Source organism: Astatotilapia calliptera, chromosome 20 (genome assembly GCF_964374335.1).
Source record: "Astatotilapia calliptera chromosome 20, fAstCal68.1, whole genome shotgun sequence".
NCBI classification, from domain to species: Eukaryota; Metazoa; Chordata; class Actinopteri; order Cichliformes; family Cichlidae; genus Astatotilapia; species Astatotilapia calliptera.
Genome location: NC_137441.1, coordinates 34,853,793 through 34,874,560, shown reverse-complemented (window position 1 = coordinate 34,874,560; position 20,768 = coordinate 34,853,793). Strand labels below are relative to the sequence as shown.

At 42.0% G+C, this 20,768-nt stretch overlaps 1 protein-coding gene across 4 annotated transcripts in view; it reads right to left on the bottom strand.

Moving 5' to 3' along the window:
* Positions 1–11,236, bottom strand: part of l1cama (L1 cell adhesion molecule, paralog a) — a 41,809-nt gene extending 30,573 nt beyond the window's left edge. For all 4 annotated transcript variants that reach the window (XM_026153958.2, XM_026153960.2, XM_026153961.2 and 1 more), the window contains exon 1: positions 11,099–11,236. The gene's annotated coding sequence lies outside the window, so the exon portion shown is untranslated. The remainder of the gene's footprint in view (positions 1–11,098) is intronic.
* Between the last annotated feature and the right edge of the window lie 9,532 nt (positions 11,237–20,768).

Below are 20,768 nucleotides of genomic sequence, written 5' to 3'. Positions count from 1 at the left end.
GCCTTTTCTCTCTCTAAACTCCCCCAGACCCCCTACCAAGCTTCTGCTGCTTTGTGGAATGCAGCTATCCTGCACTACATCTTCATTACAGCCACCCTTCTAGGATCATACACAATGCAATTACAGGTAGCGTTCTATCAACCTCCACCATCAGCTTCTATCAAGCCTGCGAGAGGCAGGGGAGTCTAAGGGGAAATCTGCAGGCTGGCACAGCATCGATACGGTCCCTCGACCCTAAGTGGCTGACTAACTCCCTTCGCATCTGTTATCATTATCATCAGAAAACCATTTCTGTTCTGTAACTAAATCCAATCATTACCAGCGGAGTCCAAGGTGGGGATGTATCTGAGGCGGAGCAGCTTGCGCTCTCCAACAGAGAAGGGCCAGGCTCCATCAAAGGCTGCAGTGTTATCTGAGGCGCACAGCCCTGTTTCCTCTGCAGACCCCTCTGTAAATCCCCCTCCCCGCGTCTCTGCACAGCTCCAGCCCCTCCACGCACCAGTGTGTAGTGGTGCAAAGAGATCAAGGACGTGACATTTTGCGGCGCGTGCATCAATTTTCAGCGAGGCGCAATATGAAAGAGGGTAAACAGACAACCTGTTCTGTCTCGGCTGTGTGCGCATCAGCCTGTTTGCGTCATCTCCCGTCAGACATTTAAAGGGAGTGACAAGCATATCTGGCTTTATATCATCTATTCCAGGAGGCAGACAGAGTGAATAAGCAAAAAATAAATAAATACAAAAAGACAGAAGTGAGGATGCTGTTTCATCTCTTTTGCAGCTCCTATCTTCCTTGCTTCATTGCTCCTGCATCACATCACTTTTCTTTTCCCTATCCACTTGGGGTATTGCCCCATAAACAAAAAGGCCCCAGCCTTGGCCTTGTCCCTAAAATAGTCTCTCATATCTCTTTCCTTCCCATTTTGCTTCAGTTATGAAAGGTGACAGAAAGAGTTTGTCTCCAATTCCAATGAGAGCAGGAGAGGAAAACAGCGAGAGAGAAAGGCCACAGGGAAGCACCGAACACTCTAGCAACCTTCGCCTGCAGCTAAACAACAAGATGCTATGTTCATTGAGGAACATGTTCTGACAATGCACGTCTATATGTGCACGCATACCAACTGTTGATCTAAGCATGCAGAGCATAACGATACATGTTTTCTCATAGAGAAAAAGACCCGGGGTAACGCTCTGGTACACTAAATCCCCTGCAACAGTGGCAGATATCTAATTCATCTTCACCCCATGATAGTACGGATTAAAACCCGCTGATTCTGCTGGTTTCTATATAGGACACCCACAACACACGTCAGCAACTCCCGCCTGCTACAACTAGCCAGACAAACACAGGTTTTGCATGACAACATGTCTCAAATAACTCTGAGACATCTTTCCTTTATTGAAACTGAAAGGACAAACCAGCTGTCCTGACACTTGTGGAGGCGGACGGGCCCCGCAGGCAGGCCGAGGGGTCGAAGCACAGGAAGCGACGCGTGTGTGATGGCTGCAAAGCTGGTAACAGCCCTGTCACGAACGTTTTATTGTTGGCTTATTTGTCCCCCTTCTGAACCACAGACTGGTCAAAACATAAACTGTCTGGAGAAACAAAAAGACACGTAGGATTATGGAGGGGGACTAGCATCGAAAAACATCTAGAGAGACATATGAAGGTGGAAGATGCATACTGGGAATTAAAGTCATTCCAGCAGAGAGCGCATGCTGTCTGTTCAGTCTGCAGGTGTGCAGGCGAATTTGTGCTTGACAGGTGTGCATCTGCCTCTGCTCGCGGTGACATTTTAATCGCTGCGGGCTCTCTGTCCTTTACCCTCCCATCTCCCTCTGCTCCCTGTGTCTTTTCCTCTTTATCTTCTCTCAGCGCCTTTCCATCTCAACCTCCACATTCTCGCAGTTCCTACGCACGCCCTGAGCAGGATCAAACTTTAATTGTTCAATCAAAACGATTAAAAGGTGACTGATAACAAAGGTCTTCTCTTTCTCTGCCAGCTCTCTCACCTGCTTCCCCTTTCCCCTCCCAACATGCGTGAGTGCCTGGAGGATGAGGTCTCTGCGTTTGCGTGTAATTACCTCGTTAAGCTCATTAACAATGTCCGGACCCTCGGTCTATTCTCTCCAGTTTCTTTATCCATCTCCATGCGGTTTGTTTATGCTCCGCATCCGTTTCCTCTTCATCTCCCTGCATGTGGCACGCGCCCCCCTGAATAAAGCTGTGTTGTTTTCTTCTTGTTGCTCCTGCGTTTTCTCTTGGGGACTGTCCCTTTCATCTTTTCCTCACATTAACAATCCTCACGGCGTCCTGCTACACAAGTAAATCCTCTCTTCAGTAAAGATTTAAACAAATGGTTTACAAAATAGCTGCACCAAGTGCGCCCTGTGAGTTTGGCCACAAACACTGCTCAGCAGGAAGAGCACAGTGGCTGATGTAAACAGACAGTTTTAAAGCAAAATATAGAGTTGAGTTATTGCAACTTGGGCCTGTGAGAGGCTCTCTGTAGTGCTCTGCCCAATTACCCCTAATCAATTCAGAGAGCAGACTGAAACGACTGCAACACCAACCTGATTTTAAAAACAAAGAGGGGGGAATAAGAAGAACAGTTTCACATACAGGATCCTTTTCAGGTAGATAGTGTGTGGATTGTGTAGCAGGGAAGCGTGGCCTATTTTATTCTGGCTAAGAGCAGATACGGATGGATGATGAGAGGGATGTAGGTCAGAAATGGTAGCAAAAACAACAGAAGTTAGGTTACATTATATAAACCCTCTCTCGTCGCTGTGTAAAGTCTCTGTGGCATGCAAATTATTTTGCAACTTGGCCAAATAAATATAATGAGGTGGCGAAGCATCCCTGGATACACTGGGCAGAAGGCAGATAGGAGAAGTTGCCAAACAAAATATGCCTAAGCAGTTTCCTTCACTAACTCTTTAGACATCCCTGTTTAGAATTTCTAATAAATGCAATGAATAATTTCTAGCACAGTGTGATGGATTTGCAGTCTTATAGCGGGAGGGATATTTAAAGTCTTTAATTACATAAAAATGAAATCTCGCAGATAAACAGTTTTTGTAAGAAATGTCTTCTGCCTGCTCATGCAGGAAAGAAACCAGCAACCATTATAGTTGGACACCTTTCACCAAATCTCATCTACCAGATAATTCTTTTCTCTTTGATGTTTTCGGCGTTTTTTCTCCTCTGCATTTGATTTTTTCTCTCCTGCTGTTCATAATCAATTTTCCTTCTCCGTAGGTCTTTTCTTACGATCCGTCCTCGTTGTCTCACACTCTTTTGTCTGACGTTACCCTGTTTTAACCCTGTATGCCCCCCATCTGCTCCCCTCCGGCCAGCACTTGAATACATGCGGTGGGTGTAGTGTGTAATAGGATGGCACAGTAGGTAAGATTAAATTAGGCCTGTGTATGGGGATTACAACCCACTCAAAACCTGATCCTTTCCCACTCTCTGTAATCCAACCCTAATGAATATATCATGCCTGACACAGCAGATAAAACGCCTCCAAGAAAGTAGAGTCACAACATCACTGAGACATGAAGAGAAGACAGATTGTTGGGAGCAATTTTATCAAACATTTAAGCGATGACCACAGAGTCACAGAATCGCATTTTCAACAAGTTTTACTTGAAGCGAGGAGTGGGAGTCGCATCCTGAGTTACACAGTGTTTACGAGTACTTCAATGTGCAGACGTGCCAGAACTGTATGATCGTATCCTTATTACTTCTTATCTCATCTCAACCTTTCCCACCACTGCATCATGTTTTCAGTTAGTGTCACTGTTGGTTTCTTTTTCAACCACACTTTTCCTGTCTCACATGTTATTTTTGCAACTACATCATGATTAACTGCTCTCGTGCAGACATAAGCAATGTTGGTTTTTACCAACATTTTCCATCACAGATACAGACAGTCTGATACTTGCATCGCCGGAAGTACTTGAAGATGCCGTTTCAGTGCAAGTTTGTCCTCATGCTTGCGCTTCATGCCCCATCTATTTCAGTTATGGCTCATTCAAATGAGGTGTAGGAGTACCGCGAGAATGAGGCAAGTGAAAGCAAATCAATACACTTAAATGTCAACACTCCAAATAAATAAGCCTTCAGAGAGATTCAAAACACTCAAAGCACACTGTATTTCAAATGTGAGAAAATGGAGAGTGCGACTCCGTCACTGGACGGCATCCAGCACACTTACCTTAATGTCTGAAGAAAAGCGGATTGTCTGTGCTCCAGATTATGCATGTCGTGTGGCAAACGGGCTCCCCATCATTTCAAACATTCAGCCACGTCTATGAAATACTAACTGTGCAAAAGATACATTTGTACAAGTAAAATGTTGCCTGTCTGTCTAAACTGTTTAAAAGTGTATCCAGTTATGATGGGAAACAAATGAGCTGGCATGAAAGTTATGCCAAGGACACTGAGAAGAACGGTCCGAAGGGAAAACAAGAAGAGAGGCACGGAGTACAGATGAAGAATAAATTCTAGAAGCATTGAGAAACCCTCTCAAAATCTCAGAGGAGCTGCATGATGTAACTTAAAGCAACAGTGCAGATGTAGCCTACAGTTCTGAGATATATCACAAACCCAAATTTCATTAAAAATGCAGCCAGCTTCTTAGCAACAAATCAATAAATTAGTAAACCAACGAGGCCGTGTCTTCTTAATAAACAGCCAGTGTAATGAAAGCCACAATGGGGCGATGATATGTGAAGTCCCCAAAGTATCATAATGTGGTCGGAGATGTTGTCAGTATCGTCACACGAATGTGTTAGCTTTTATTAACACAACCGTGAGACGGATGAGAGCTCAATTTGGTAGCGTGGAGCCAGCAAAAAAGGAAAAACCAGGAAAATCAGAAAAATCAGTCAGGAAAAATCAAATTCAGTGCTTTCAAAAAAAAGACAATGCTTTCCTCCAGAGGACGTACATTTTATAAATGCATTTTTAAAGACAACTCACTCTACAAATGCATTTTTCAGAAGGTATGTTAGTCCAGAGCTACATGCTGATGCTACACGCTGAGATACCTCCCCGCCTACAAAACTTCTTTATGAAATGCAAATGAAGGGTGTTTGTGAGATGCTATAACACTCGGCCACTTCCACTACTGTGACTACAAAACCCAGAGATGGCAAAAGTACAGACATTCTGTACTTAAGCAGAAGTACAGATACTAGTGTTAAAAAATACTGCAGTAAAAGTTGAGGTGCTGATTCAACTTTACTCAAGTAAAAAGTAAAAAAGTACAGGCTCTGAAATATACTCAAAGTAAGAAATCAAAAATTAGAAGATGTTTCTACCAGCTATTCATGCGCTACCTGAGCCTTGTGCTACATTAATGTCATAATAACATAATATTAGAAGATGCCTAATTTTTAATTATAATTGTATTCAGCTTGAATCAGAAGGAAAATAAGAAAATATCTCTATTTTTTGTTTAGAAAATATCTCTATTTTCTATTTTTTCTCTATTTTAAACTATATGAAAATCACTGATGTTGTTTTATATATACACACATATATATGTATATATATGTGTGTATATATAAAACAACATCAGTGATTTTCATATAGTTTAATGTAGCGTAATTTTGCAGCTATCTAGAAGCTATAGCACATAAATTTTAATGTGAATAATGAATAATCCATCAAAAGATACTTTACATTGTCTTTAACAAATTAAAAAATAATATTCCAACACTGGTATTTGATGAATAATTAATTCCTTCATCTGGTCACTGTGAATTGTGACTGATGCACACAATTAGGCAGAGGAGCATCTTCGACATTAAACAGAAGATTTCATAGAGACAGATACATGCAGTGGGGAAATACACTGGACAGAGGGTCAATTTAGTCTAATTATAGCTACTGAGGTGGACAATAAAGCCTCTTTCATAGAGCTGACTGTGGTCCACAAGGAGTGACGCTGAGGGGAATTCTCTATGTTGCTGAGACAAAGAGATAATTTTGCAAGAGACAGAAAAAGGATGAGGAGAGCATCCGGGAGGACAGACAGAGTTTCATATCTCCCCTAATTCATATTCAGTGTGCAGCTTTATTGCTTTGCAGCTTTTCAGTATGATTCTGTGTGATTTACATCTTTTCATTTCAAGACACATCGAGTAAAAAATTTAAGTCACAGGATTAGAACGATTTGCAACGTAATGATAGAGCGATAACGATTTTTTTTATTTTTAATTATCTTATTTAAAGAGTTTCTTTCCACAATATCTTGGGCCTCCAGCTGGGTTATTGGTTTGTCAGTAATTAATTTCTCTCCTGGGTTTCAGTTTTGCAATTTTAACTGCCAATATCATATTTGTTACCCAGGGGAATACTGCCATTTCTCCTCGCCCATACCATCACTTCTAAAGCTATATTAAAGTGATAAAGTAATTCACTCTGCCAAATTAAATTTGTTTCCATACATGACGCCTCTATTTGGGCCTTGGTCTCCGTCACAGGTTCAATTGTATAATAGGGGTGGATTTATGAGTCTTTGTCTGAGTCTTTTTCTGGGAAGGCTAATCGGAGCCTCAGCCATTACTTTGATTAAGATCCTGATGCGGTTTTGTCTGATCATTGTATGAATACTGATACGACATGAAAGACTGGAGGAAGGAGAAAAAACAAGACATTCAAAGGCAGCAACATGAAGTGGGGGCTTTTTTCCACAGGGGAGGAATTTATTCTGGGGTTGTTTCTTTTTTTACAATTATATATTACATATCATAATAGTTTATAATTAATATTTGTGATGCACAATTTAGACTATTTGACTTGACAGGCTAAAATGAATTAGGCTAGCTACCATCATGCCGATATATTCAGTCTTGATAGGATATAGAGTCTATCTCGTCTATTCTCCGCGTGTTATATTTTACACTAGACATGAATAACTTAATTTAAATGACTTAACTCTGTTAAGACTATTCTCTACCTGTCCCCTCTGTCCAAGCTTATCAGGTTCAACAGTGTCTGATGGGCTTATCTGCTGCTCTGATGCTACAAAAACATTAAATTAAAAGCAGTAATTCAATGTTACACAGATCATCCTGGAACCATTTATGTTCTTCTTATAACGGTAGGACATCTGTGATTCATCGTGTACCTATTGGGCTCTACGAAATAAACTAGGCTAGTCACCTCTATTATATGAATTGGTTTTATATCAATTGTGCTAGCCTTATAGTCTATGCAGGCTGTCTGCTTACAGGCTGCATCTGGGATCTATCCTGTGGTAAACAGGTTAACTCAGCACATTTGACAGCTTCCTCCAACTCCCTTCTTTTTTTGAGCCTAGCCTTTTCAGCTCCTCTCGGCCTCTTCCTGTTCTCCATAATCACCAACGGATTTGAATATTTGGGAGGGGGTAACTCCTTCAGATGGTAAATCCCATCTGATCTACTGCGATGGTAGATGGTAGAATGGGCATTGTGAAGAAAATGTAATTTTCTCTTGAAAAAGTCATTTTTCCCCACCCAGGCGGCCCAAAGGAGAGGTGAATGGGAGCCGTCCCATTGGGAATTCCCCCGACTCTACAGACGGTCACGCCGTCCGAGGGATTAGCCATGTTTAAAGGTTTGAAGAGCGGGAACTGTGATTTTAGATCACAACGCCTCTTCTCTACTTTCCAGTACAACTTTCATATTTATCCCATCTCCTCCCATCCTCCTGCCTTTTAAATCAGTCCTTCACATCTTTATGGTTTCGCCCCCCCTCTGCCTCACCTTACCTTTGCAAAATTCCCTCTCCCCTTTGCTCGCTTCATTTCCTCCTCCTCACTTTTCCATAATAATTTACCCCTGCTGGCCTGTCAATCTATCTGACCCTTGGCTCCCTAAATCACCACAATGTATTCCCCACCAAACCCTGACAGCATGTCGACACGATCCTCTACTTGACACCCAGTGGGTCGACTCCCATCTGCACAGTCTAAATCAAACAGCCTCCGAGCTGCAGCTGGTGGAAGGGGAAGGGGGGGCTCACTCTCCATCTTGACAGCATCCTGAAGGAACAGGATCCTGATGCTGAACAGTGCACGCGCGCACACACACACAGCATCGAAAAGACACACACACACACACACACTAGAAGATAACTCAAGGGAGCCTTTCACCACAAGCCTTTGAATCTGCAGTTGTGAGTTTGTAACTTTACAACCGCTATTCTCAAAAGAGGATAAAAAGAAACTCAGACTTGAAAGTGTTATTGTTGACACTTCAGTCTAGGAGCGAGCGTTTCCTCATAACCCTTATTTTACCCCGTTGCTGCTTTAATGGCTGAATCCCCAGAAAGTGATGAGTGTGGTCTTTGATCAGTCGCAGACGCTTAAGTAATCAGACTGTGTAGGCAACATTAGAGAATCTTTAATTTGGCGCACTGCAACAGGACCTCTGCAGCGTGTATTTGCAGAGTGTTTGTTTGGGTTGCTGAGGATGTGCCTTACAGATGTGTTTCTGCTTGTGTGTGTTCGTATATCTGCGTTTGGTGAGCGGGATGACTGACAAATGTGCCCCAAGGCAATAACAGGTGGCTGAGGGGCTGAAGGGCCAGAGCTGTGCTGCTCTACTCTGGAGTTGCTCCTAGCTGGCATATTGAGAGCAAATCACTCCTCTCCTCCTACACAACACAGCTCCCGACTTCCACTGCTGGACTAAAGGCATTTGGAAATGGGCCAGTCCCTGACATTAAAAACCGTATACAGCAAAAGCATGAATATGTCACAAAGCACTGCAGGGCTCTACTTATAACCTTCTTCAATAATATTTAGAGCATTTATGTTTAAATAAACAAGTCTTCCTTTTGGTGTCTTCTCTTATGGCATTGCTTTTTTTGTTCGTCCTAGCTGGTGCTCTTCTCTCCGCTCCCTGAAAGGAGTGACCATGCTTTAAATGACGCAAAGTGATTTGCCTTTCAAAAGGACGTTCCTCTTCTTCCCCTTCAGCTTTTTTTTTTTTAATGTTGCTTACACCATCCTACTTTGCTTATTTTTATTGCACATCCCCATTCGTCCGTCCTTCTCTCCGCACATAAATCCCTGTTTCCATCCATCTCTTTGATGAAACAGCTCAATTAACCAGCCAGCGTCAGAGGGGAGATTACATTCTGCACCATGCTGTAGCAAGGGTAATGACGGAGTCCAAGTCTGGCTACTCTGACAACAATATCACTGCTACACAAGCAGCTCCCAGCGCAGTCTAGAGATTCACTGCCACACAAAATCCGCTGCATTTAATAGTATGATAATATGACCAGCAGTGGGTCTCTGGAGCATCGCTGCCACAGTGAGGATCCACACACACACACACTCTCATTCACTCCAACGTGCCCCTTCAGCAGCAGCTGTATCGTGATCTATTGTGTGGATGTGTGCAGTGCAGTGCGTTTATGGATGTTGTACAGATGGTTACAGTCATTGTGAGACAGAGCGCCTTCCTTCCCCTCCAGTCCCTCGACTGGGTTCATCTGGGACAAGCTCCAGGCTACTGAGGCATCGAGGAAGGGGGAGCGTGTCGGTTCACGGCAGTACTAGCACACAAACACTTGTGATACCCGCAGATTTTTAATCACTGCTTTATTAAAAATCCAGTCACATCTCTGTGCATGATATGCATGCGTTACTTACAAAACATGAGACAGGCAGTGAAGAACCGTCAAGTGGGGAAAATCTCACGACCATCAGCAGCTGTCTCTGGCAAATCCATTTAATACATATTGATATACTGTATATGATCTGTAGCATTAACACAACTGGTGCAACCATCTGTTTTCATTGGGCTCAGAAACTATTGGTTCACAGGTCGCAGAGGCTGACAGCAGGCATCTGTATGGCATACAGCCAGGTGAGCGCCTCCATCCGTCGGCACACCTCCACTGTCTGCTGCGTGCGCTGCCCCACCCTTATTTTCACTCTGATGTCTCCTTCAGTCTAAATATCTCTCTCTCAGTCTGTCTCCTGTTGATTTCTGAATTTCTTTGCTTTTCTTTCACCACCCCACTTCCTTTTCCTTTTCTTCTCTTATTTCAGCAGGTTTAAATTACCCAGCCTGACACCAACCTGCCACAACACACTCACTGCAGGTGTGTAGGAAATAAGACTGGTGAACTAGAAAAACTGCTGGGGTCTGCTCCGCTTTGTCGTTTTCCATACACCCGAGTGAAAATCTGATGAGGACATGGCAATCATAGACTGTACTTAACATTAAGCCACCCAGATATCAGCTGGGGGAGGGGAATGCATGAAGGAGATGAATATTCATATTAAATTAAAAAGGCAGAAAGAGAAGCAAAGCGAAGAATTTTACAAATGTGCTGCAGTAGACAGTTGCAGCAGAGGGCAGCTTTATTTTGCACTTGACAGAGTATTATAAATGTAAAACATGGTTCAGTGCACTTAAAAATATCCATTAATCAATATTTCATAGTTTTTATTTAAGACAAACGCCAGCTTTAAGGAACATTAGCTAAAAAGGTAAAGGAAATGTAACGCCGACCAGTAAAGGTTCAATGGCAATCGGCACTGTTCTGTGTTCAATATAATGAGAGGAGAGCCTGTTGCATGCAGCGTTCTTGCTCTTCAGTCAGCAAGCGATAAATCCAGCCACAAAAGAGAAGAGATTTCCTCTAAAAGTATTCCACACCAACAGGTTACTCCTGGCACCTGACTTTCCTTTAACAATTAAAAGTGATTCAGTGTTACAGTATATTTCCCCCAAAACACTGCAATACACACGTCTGGTGAATTTTTTTACATTTGTCTAATTCTTTCAGTTAAATGTGTTTAAAAAATGTAATTTGATTTTTTCCCCCAAACATCAACAAGTCTGGTGGAAATACGATGTCCTCCCAATGTGAAGACATTTAAATAAGAAAGGTAAGAATAAAGTGATTTACACGAACCAGACGGTCGTCTTTTCACCGCCAGCATGAGACGAGCCAAAGGTGCGATTCTGAAACAAGCCACCTCCACCTAGCAGCCTAATTAATCCACTCACCAGCACACTCCTGCTCTCTCTCCATGTGATGACAAACTGCCCACCTCGTCACAAAAAGATGCTCTTACCTGCAGAGTGATGCTCCTTGGCTCTGTCGGCCCGTCCTTTTCGCCCTCTTTTCCTGATCTACTTGTGTCTTTTCTTTCTCTTCTCTATGAAAATGATCGTGCCCCTTTCCTCTGCTGATGCTGCAGTGATAGAAAAACACACCCTCCTTCGGCCTCTCTCTCTCTCACTCTCCCTCCCTGACTCTCATTGGCTGCCTGTTAGAGGTGACATCACCCTTCCTTTTCTGCCTGCCTCCCTCCCTCCTCCTCCTCTGTTCCCTCCCATCACTCTCCTCACCTCACTCCTTGTGGATTCAGGCCATTCCTTTATTGTACCCCTCTGTCCTCCCCTTTCTCCTTCCACACGGTCAGGATTAAAGGGTCCAGCAGCTCTTTTTACTGTTCTTGTATTCACCTGGGCAGTGCCAGGCATAATAATAATAGAGGAAATAGCCTATGGCTCTCCAGCACTTGTTCTCCCTGCACCGTTTCAGAGGCTAATAGACTACAGGGTGAAATAACGTCCATATGAGGTTTTGTGTTTGTAATCTCTACGCTCCACTGAGCTCAACTTTCATAAGCTCTTTTAATTCATTGCACTATTAAGAATTTCACTGGACTTCAGCTCATTATAGAGTAATCGCAGGCACAGCTGAGATGAATGTTACATAACGCCGGTGAATAAAAATGTGTCAGGAATATCTGCCATTTCTTATTTGAGTTTGGGGGAAGAGGTCCTGATTCGAGGCTTCATTGTTGGGCAATTCAGGGGCTGTGTGGATGTGCTTGTTGTCGGGGCCAAGATAACTTGGTGATGATAGTTGATGATCATCTGCCGCACGTGATAAAGCAGGTCTTTTATTTTACGTCCTTTTATCTGCTGCATCCTGCTAGCATGAATCTGTGTTTCAGTCTTCTCTGTTCCCCCTCCAGCTCATCCAAAAATCAAGGAATGTCGAACTGAATGTTCTTTTATTTGCTTTTAAAGCACTGAATAAAGTGGCACTATTTTAAAACCTCCTCCATCCCCATTCATTCTCTAAAACCCTTTAGGGCTGCAAGGCGTTCAAAAGGAGGATCCAAAATGCAAACACAGAGGAGTCAGGTTAAACAAACAAAAACGTGTATTAATCCTGCAAAAGAACACAGGATTATGGGACAAAGGGGTAGGCTGGGGTTGGCACTGAAAAAAGAAAGAATTATCTTTCCATGGAAAGATAATTCTTTCCCACCCAGCTCACATTTAAAAACTCACATTTATGCTATAATCCATATAAATGAAATTATTCTATAGAAGTGCCATGGTTGATCGTGCAGGACTCCTGCTTGACTCCGTGTAAAGCAGACAGAACATTACAACATTTCTAACATTTCTTTATCTCGGGGACCCTCTAATACAAAGTACAACCACAAGTCAACAAGCTCGTTATAAAAAGGTGACACCTAACGTTTCAATCCTTTAAGCAGCTGTCCCTCTTAATTTCACACAGTTTCACAACCCTAGCTGAACTCAAACATGTGTTGCCTTCAGGCTGCCTAAATGTTTTCCCTCATGCTGTTTTAAGATTATCATTACTACTTCTACTACTACATACTTATTTTGTAATTCTCTTACATGTGTTTTTGAAGTAGCAGTCCCAGAGAAACTAATGCTGCAGTGCATCTCGCCCTTTGTGAATCAAAGAGAGACAGAGAGATGGGCAAAGTGGGATATGTGAGGTTGACGCTAGACAAAGAGAGAAGGCTGGAAAGGATGTGCAACAGGTGAGAGTGATTAAAGGCAGAGACCGAAATGTTCTAAAGAGTGAAGAGAGTGTGTATAGAAGATAGAAGGAGTACTCTGACAAGCTGATGAATAAAGAAAATGAGGATGAGAGGACGAGGAGGAGGGATGGAGGACAGTGAGTGAGTCAAGAAGCACAGAGGATTAGTAAGGAGGAAGTGAGGGCAGCTATATAGAAGATGAAGACTGGAAAATGGTCGGTCCAGATGACATACCCAGTTTTGTTTGATGTTCACATTTTCCAATCAAAATGCTAAAATTCATTGGTAATGACCTGGATGGACGGGATTAGAAATGAGATGGGACAGCTCAGGCTGAGTGTTTTTTGAGACAACGTCACAGAGGCTGAGATGGTTTGGACATGTGCAGAGGAGGGATACTGGATATACTGGACAAAGTATGGTGAATATGGAGCTGCCAGGCAGTGGGAAAAGAGGAAGACCTAAGGTACACTAATGACACAAGACCTGGACTGAAAATCAGCAGGAACACATATTATGGAGTTGTTAATCCAAAATATGAGAGTTTTGGTTCAATTTGTTATAAAAAGCTATAACAGTGAGTGTCTAGCGCCAACTGTAAAACATGGTGGAAGCTCTGTCTTGGTTTGGAGCTGCATGTCTCATGTTTGTGCACCAGTGTCATCAGCAAGAGTTCTCACTGGCAACAGCTTCATTTTTCAGCTGATCCCAAACACACTGCCAGTGCAGATACATGCACAGTAAAGCACACAATGGATCACTGTCAGTCATGGATTGATCTCCCCAGGGCCCAGACCTCAACGTCATCGAAGCTGTTTGGGATCGTCCTGACAGACAACGGAACAAAGAAGAGCTTTGAATGTCCTTCAAGAAGCCCGGAGAACTGAAATCCCTTTAAATAATTATGAGAAAGTTTTGCTAACAGAATTCACGCTGTGTTGGAGGATCAAGTGGTCACACCAAGTATTAATTTTCAAGCTCATTAGAATTGTACAAATTCTGTTTTTGCCTCATATACTGTATTTACATGTACATTTGCATGTTTCAATAAAATTGCTGCACGTATTTCCCATTTTCCTCGCAAAATTTAAAGAAATGAGGGGCAGCTCAAGACTTTTTCACAGTACTCTACATTTGGCAGAATCACTGACCCTTCCAGAAACATTGATGTAGCCAGTGTTGGTCAAGTTACTTGAAAAAAGTAATCAGTAACTAATTACTGATTACTTCCCCAAAAAAGTAATCCTGTTACTTTACTGATTACTTATTTTCAAAAGTAATTAATTACTTAGTTACTTTTTAAAAACCCGATTTACAACCTGAAGAGGTGATAAAGCGATAGATCTTTCAGCCCAATTCTACTTTTTCTGCATAATCCATCATACAAAATGTAATCAAATGGAAAAGTCTCTTTTTAAAACTTGTTTTATTAGTTTTAATCTTTTAACTTTATGCATCAAGCAAAAATTTAATTATATGCAACATTCTCTGACTGGAAGAAATTAGTTTAACATTTAAACCTATTTTCTGCACATTCCAGCACATAAAATAAAATATTTTTGTGTGTTTACACTCACTCTTTCAAATAGATGCAAGTAAAACACAGCAGAAAATAAATAAAGTCAAAGACTCAGCGGTCCTGTTGCTCTATTTTCACCTGTAAAGCAGGAGTGGGGGTGGGCGGAGGTTTACCCTGGTGCAGGTGTGCCACGGTCAGTTGAAGAATCCGCGACTTTCTCTGTGAGTTTCCCCATCACGTCGTTGCGCACTCGGTGCTTGTTTAGAGGTTTTTTCGCTGTAAAAAGAAGTTTTCTTCCCACGCACAGCGGACACTAATGTTTTTGTCACTTTTTATGGAATCAAACTCAAAGTAAGGTCAGTACTTCCACGCTTTAAACGCTGCACGCTCATACTCTCTCCCACAATCGATATAGGATCCATTGTTGATCTGCACACAGCTGTTGTCACGAACAGCGCACTCGCTTACGTCACTGTCATGAGACATTCTCGCAAAAAAATCACGGTTTTAGTAACGCAGTAACGCAGCGTTCCTACGGGAAAGTAACGTAATCTAATTAGTTTTTGCAATAGTAATCCCTTACTTTACTCGTTACTTGAAAAAAGTAATCAGATTACAGTAACGCGTTACTTGTAACTCGTTACTGCCCATCTCTGGATGTAGCTGAGTAGTTTCTGAGCTGCTGTAGTTTCTCTTTGTGCTCCTCATCAACATGAGGGTGCCAGCGTGCCCATCTGCCGCTGGTGTCCGAGGATCTGCCAAGCATTCAGACAAAAGCCGCTACAGCAGCAGACAGGATGGGAGTAATGATTGATGATGCTAGTTAGGTGAAAACCCCAGCCATTATTCCCAGGAGAGGCTGGATGGCTGAAGAAAGGCTGCAAGGTCAAAGTGAAATCTGGGCTTGGTTGGATGCCAGGAGTGGAGACTAAAACTGGGTTACAGGCTGAACAAGAACATGGAGCAGAGATGACGGTGCTACCTTAGAAAATCTGGGTTTGGTAACATTTTTTTAAACAGATGTTGAAAAGCGGTGAATAAAACTCTTAGGCCAATAAGCCAAAATGCAACAACTTTACAAGAAGCCCAAAAGCTGGATCATAATTATTATTCTCTTTATAGTTCATTAGTGATTTTTAGTCCACAGCTAAATTCCAGTGCAGTAATATTCCAGAGGCAGTTGCAAGTGGAGGATGTTGGAAAATTTGCAGCTTGTATGAAGTTGCACTCAAGTAAATCAATAGGGATGATGTCTCTGCTCCCTCTTTCTGATCGTTTCACTTCCCTAAAAGCAGTTTCACGTTAAAGAGACTCGAGCAAACGGAAGAAATAAAATAAAAATCACCTCCACGACCTTTGCAGTATAAACATATCTGTGAGGAGACTTTTATTCTCAGCTGTCACTTCTTCATACCCGCTGGCTGGGCCTTCACTCAAACCCATTCATCTGTGAGAGACTTCCCACTTGCCCTTGCAAAAGCTCTCTGCTCATTTTCCTTCCTCCCGACTTGACTGTAAGTGAGTCAGCTAGCAGACTGGCGGGAGAGATGGAATGATATATGAGGAGGAGGATGGGAGAGAGAGGGAGAAGGAAAGGTTATGAATGAACAAGTTAAATCCTGGAGTTGCAGGAAAAACAGACGCAGTCAGCAAAAGGCAGAGAAGGGTGAGGGAGCGGGGAAGGTGGGGCAATTTCATCAGCTTAAAAAGAAGCGAGCAGACAGGGGCAGTACAGCAAAGGGCTGCAATGTGGGTGTGGAGTTTCAGCAAGGGAGAGAGAGAAAAGAGGTACTGAGATGGAGGAGGGAACAAGAGATTAAGGGAGGAAAAGGAGAATAGTGTGTCACCAAGGATGGCGTGGTGGAAAAATAAATACAGATAGTCCTCAAAAAAGCTACAAACACTGTAAAGTGTTTCCTGGTTGGCTCGAAAAGCAAAAAAAGCTTTAAAAAAACCATTTTTCTTCATGGTTAAATTAGGATAGAGTTAAAAAGAGTGAGACACATATCAATTATACAAGAAACAGATGGTTCTATATATAATAATAACTATATAAGATAATAATTAAAGGTTTAATCCTAAATGTGCCCTGACAAAAGCATCTTTCCTTTTCCTACAGGAAAAAACTTTATTATTTGCACGTGTTTAATTGATCTTCCCACTGTGTCATGTTAAAACATCTTCTGTAAAATGAGCCCAAATGTCATGCGAAAAGCATTGAATCCCTCGTCTATCACAGCAAGCTGCCTGAAGACAGTTTGACACATCAGCAGCCAATTAGTTGCACAATGCTCCTCCGGCTGTAACTTTTTAGTGCCTCTTACTTTTCCAGCCTTTTGTTGCTCCTGTCCCAACTTTTGTGGGATGTGTCGCTGCCGTCCCATTCAGATACGAGCTGGTGTTTCTCTTAAAATCGCAGGATGTGTGTTTAACCATTTGATATGTTTTCTGTGTTCTACTGTCAATACAAAATCTGGTTTTATGAGATGTGCAAAAAAAAAAAGTCCACAGTTTTCCCGTTTTACCTCAGTTTGTGTGAAAGGATGCATTGAAGGCAGTCTTGTTGTTTCTAGATCTTGTGTCTTTCTTTGCGTTGTAGTTTTAGCTTTCATACAGTTGTGCTCAGAACTTTCCAGTCATCGTGGGTATGAACGTCATGGTAATTTTCTTTGAACCTTTTTTTTTTCAGCGTGTAATGATTGTACAGCAAACATCTTTAAGGACTTTAAAACACAAGAATTGGAAATTTTTGGGGGATTTTCTGAACTACACAAAACTTTATGTATACACATCAAATCTTTTAAAAAGTGGTGCTGATGGTTCTTCAAACTCAGTGAAGATCTAAGAAGAACTTCTTTAGATTTACAAAAGTTGGGAAGGCCTGTGTGGAGTCATTTCCAAAGAAGCAGATTCCAAGATCATCGGTTCAAACAATTGTACCTACATACGAGTTATTCTGATGTGTCAGCCCTTTGCCGAGGCCTAGAAGAAAACCCAAACTGTTAGCTTGAGACTGAAGGAGATGGGTTAAGATTTTTAAGACAACCCTGCAACCAACCAAAGCTCAGGTTCACCGTGAAGTGAAAACTGGAGCACCAGTGTCACTGTCCTCAGAGAATAGAAGAAGCTCCTTCTCCACAGTCGACACCTTTAAACTCGACTGAAGTTTGTAGCTGCCCAAGTGAACAGAAGCATTTCACCTTCTTTATCAGAAGACAAAAAAAGCCAGGAAATTGAAATAAACTCTACCTAGAAGAGTGTTCAAATATCCAGTGAGAATTATGCCAGAAGCTTGTCGATGGGGATCAAAAGCATCTGATCGAGGTGCTAAAGCATGTTTAAACAAACATTACCATGACATTCACACCCATGATGAGTGGATACATACTTCTGACTACAACTGTATGTGTATGCAGCGATTAGTTATCACTGTCAGTGGGTTTTAGAGGTGTTTCTGAGCCCAGGCACTAATCTTTACACTGCAACTCTATTTTCTAGTTAAATATGGTGAGATTTGAAGGTCTAAAGATCACAGCCATTGAAAATTGGGGTTTCAGCCTTGTCCCTCGCGCACAGAGATATTTCTGTATCCTCTGAACATTTTAATTGTAATCTGTATGTAAGATGATGAAATAAGTTTATTTTATGTTGAAAAAGGTTTTTAAATTCTTGAACTATTGCCCCTAGTTCTTCACTGACTGATGAACCCTTCACTATCTTTAGCTCTGACAGACTCCTAAAAACTTATTTTGTTCGTTAACGTCTTTCCAGACCTTTATTAACCTTCCCCCAGCCTTTTCAACTAATATTGCTACTGTTAAATCCAACATATTTAAATATATATGTAAATATATATACAGTCACATGAAAAATCTTTTGGGTATAATTAAAAATCATCTTGCTCTCACCAGGTTCTACACGAACAACACGTGACATATTGCATTTTGTTAGTACGGTAGCAGTGCAGCCCATGAGTCAATGCCTCTCGGAACAATGCAGTTTCTTTGTAAGTTTATTAGTTTCTTCAATTTTATTTATATAGCGCCAAATCACAACAAAAGTCGCCTCAAGGCGCTTCTACGGCTCTCTTAAGGATTTACAAGGTTGAGGTCTGAACTATGACTGGGCCATTGCAACACTTGTTTTCTTGCTGTTTTGCTGGGATCATTGTCCAGTGGCATGACCCAGTTAGGGCCAGGATGTAGCTGTCAGACAGATGGCCTCAAATCTGACTCTAGAGTACAGAGGAGTTCATGGTTGACAGGAAGTTAAATCAAGTAGAAAATATTGAGGAAATTCATGGAAAAGCCGCAGAGAGTGACAGAAAAATGTTTTAAACACATTGACACGCAAAGGAAAATAGCAGTGAGTCAACAGTACTGCCAGCGCTGGGAAAAAGAAAGAGACGGGGGGGGCAATGTGACAATTTTATAAAGGAGGAAAAAATGGAGAAAAGTGACAGGTAACAAAAGTTATAAAAAAAAGACAAACCAAGAGTGAGAAGTGAGCAGTCAGAGCAGGTTTCACCAACTCTCATTCCCTGAGATTTTGACTACACAGTTCTTGGGTTGCTGGTGTGTCTGGTTTTTGGAGATCCATTGATCCATGTAAAGTCATTATGTGGCCAGAAGGTCAGCTGGTCGTCTCTGACCTGGCGTTAATCATTCAGTAATTGAGGGGAAATGACTCTGATTTAGTTTCCGCCCATGCTTGCAGTGGTATGGCTGCTAGATATGACCGGCGCTCCACTCATCAGAATCCATCTCATTATGCATGTTAACTAAATGTAAATAGCTTCAGACAAACCAGATGTGGTACACCAAAGGTTAGACCACCACTACAGATACAGATAAGACATTGGTACCAGAAATCGAGGCCAGGCAGTCAGATCAGAAATGGTCAATTGCAGCTTATGTATACTCAAATTCATGTCATTGATATTCAAATTGAGGCGTTTGCATAGAACTTGTTGCTGCGTGCTGTGTTGTTAAAGCAAAGGAATCACTGTGATGTTTGTTTACAGTCATTCACTTCAAAGGCTTCCCTCCCAAACCTCAAAAATAGAAACGACCCTTTACCATCTTGATCTTGTATTACTACTGACCATGTGGGAGTTGCATCATCTAATCATTTGCATTTTTAAGTCTAATGTAATATAGTAGAGATGGAAAAAAGTCCCACAAAGACATGGAGCTTATTCACTGATAAGGTTTCTGTGCCTTATTTGAAGATAAATACGCAGGTTTTATGTGGTGCCGTTAAATCGTCCCGCAGTCTTTGCCTTCTGCGTGGCACATGTCTCTCTGTGGCTCAGTAAAATTACTTCACTACGTGATCAGTAATGTAGCAGGGCTGAATTTCACACGGTGGCTTGGCTTCTCTAAAATGCCACAAGGTGCCTACTGCTGTGCCCCTGAGGGGAGGTGAGGGAGAAGCTTGAAGGGGAGGTGGTCGCAGATGTGCGTAGAGCGATAGCGACCACAGAGGTAATAAAGACTATGACCTTTACAGTAGACAGACTGTCACTTCTGGTTTGGGTCTGGACTGTGCAGTCACTGCGCTGTGCTCATTTCTGTGACCCAAAGCCAGCCTATGTACGCCCACCTGAGCCCAACGTTTTTGTTTTTTTAATTCCTCCTCTTCCTCGTCTCCAGTCTCCCTCTGCTTCACAAACAGAAGCACAAAGATTTGTCACTACATGGAGTTCAGCTCATCTGCCTGAAATACACACTCACTTTTTGCAGCTCTCTGCAGACGTTGTCCTCAGAGGCAGAGCAGAGATAGCAGCCTAATCAGGAGGTGATGACAATGCCGACACATTCAACAACAGCACATAACAGCCTCCCCAACCCGCTGCACTGCTGTCAAAACTGAGGACTGCTCCTGTCCTCCTTGATATGTCAAGCTTCTCCTTCATCCGCACATTTGGTACACAGTGTTCCCATCACCAGCTGGAAGAAGTTCAGAACGTAGAGATAAACATGACAAAAAAGAAAGTAATTTTTCTCAATTTAAAACTTTCTATTGGAATACTTTGCAATTGGAACACCTACCCAGTGATTAATGCACAACTTAATGGTGAGCTGTTAGCACAGTGTTCACACTGCAAACAAAGCCAGAGTTTATTGATTATGAATATTCAAGCCTCGCTTTTCCTTGTGGCACCTCAGAGTATCATCAAACCCTTGATTTGGAAATAAATGGCTGATTAATTCTGCAAAGAAAGGGTTATGCACAGTCTTGAGTTTTCTTTAGTATAAATATCTCTAGGTAATTAGAAACGTTAAACCAATTACTCTAATGAACTGATTTTGTCCCGCTGCCCGTTTGGGCTCAGTACTGAAAGAAAACCTTTTATCTGTGAGAGCAGAAATATTGTGATTTATTCCACAGCAGTAAAATGAATTA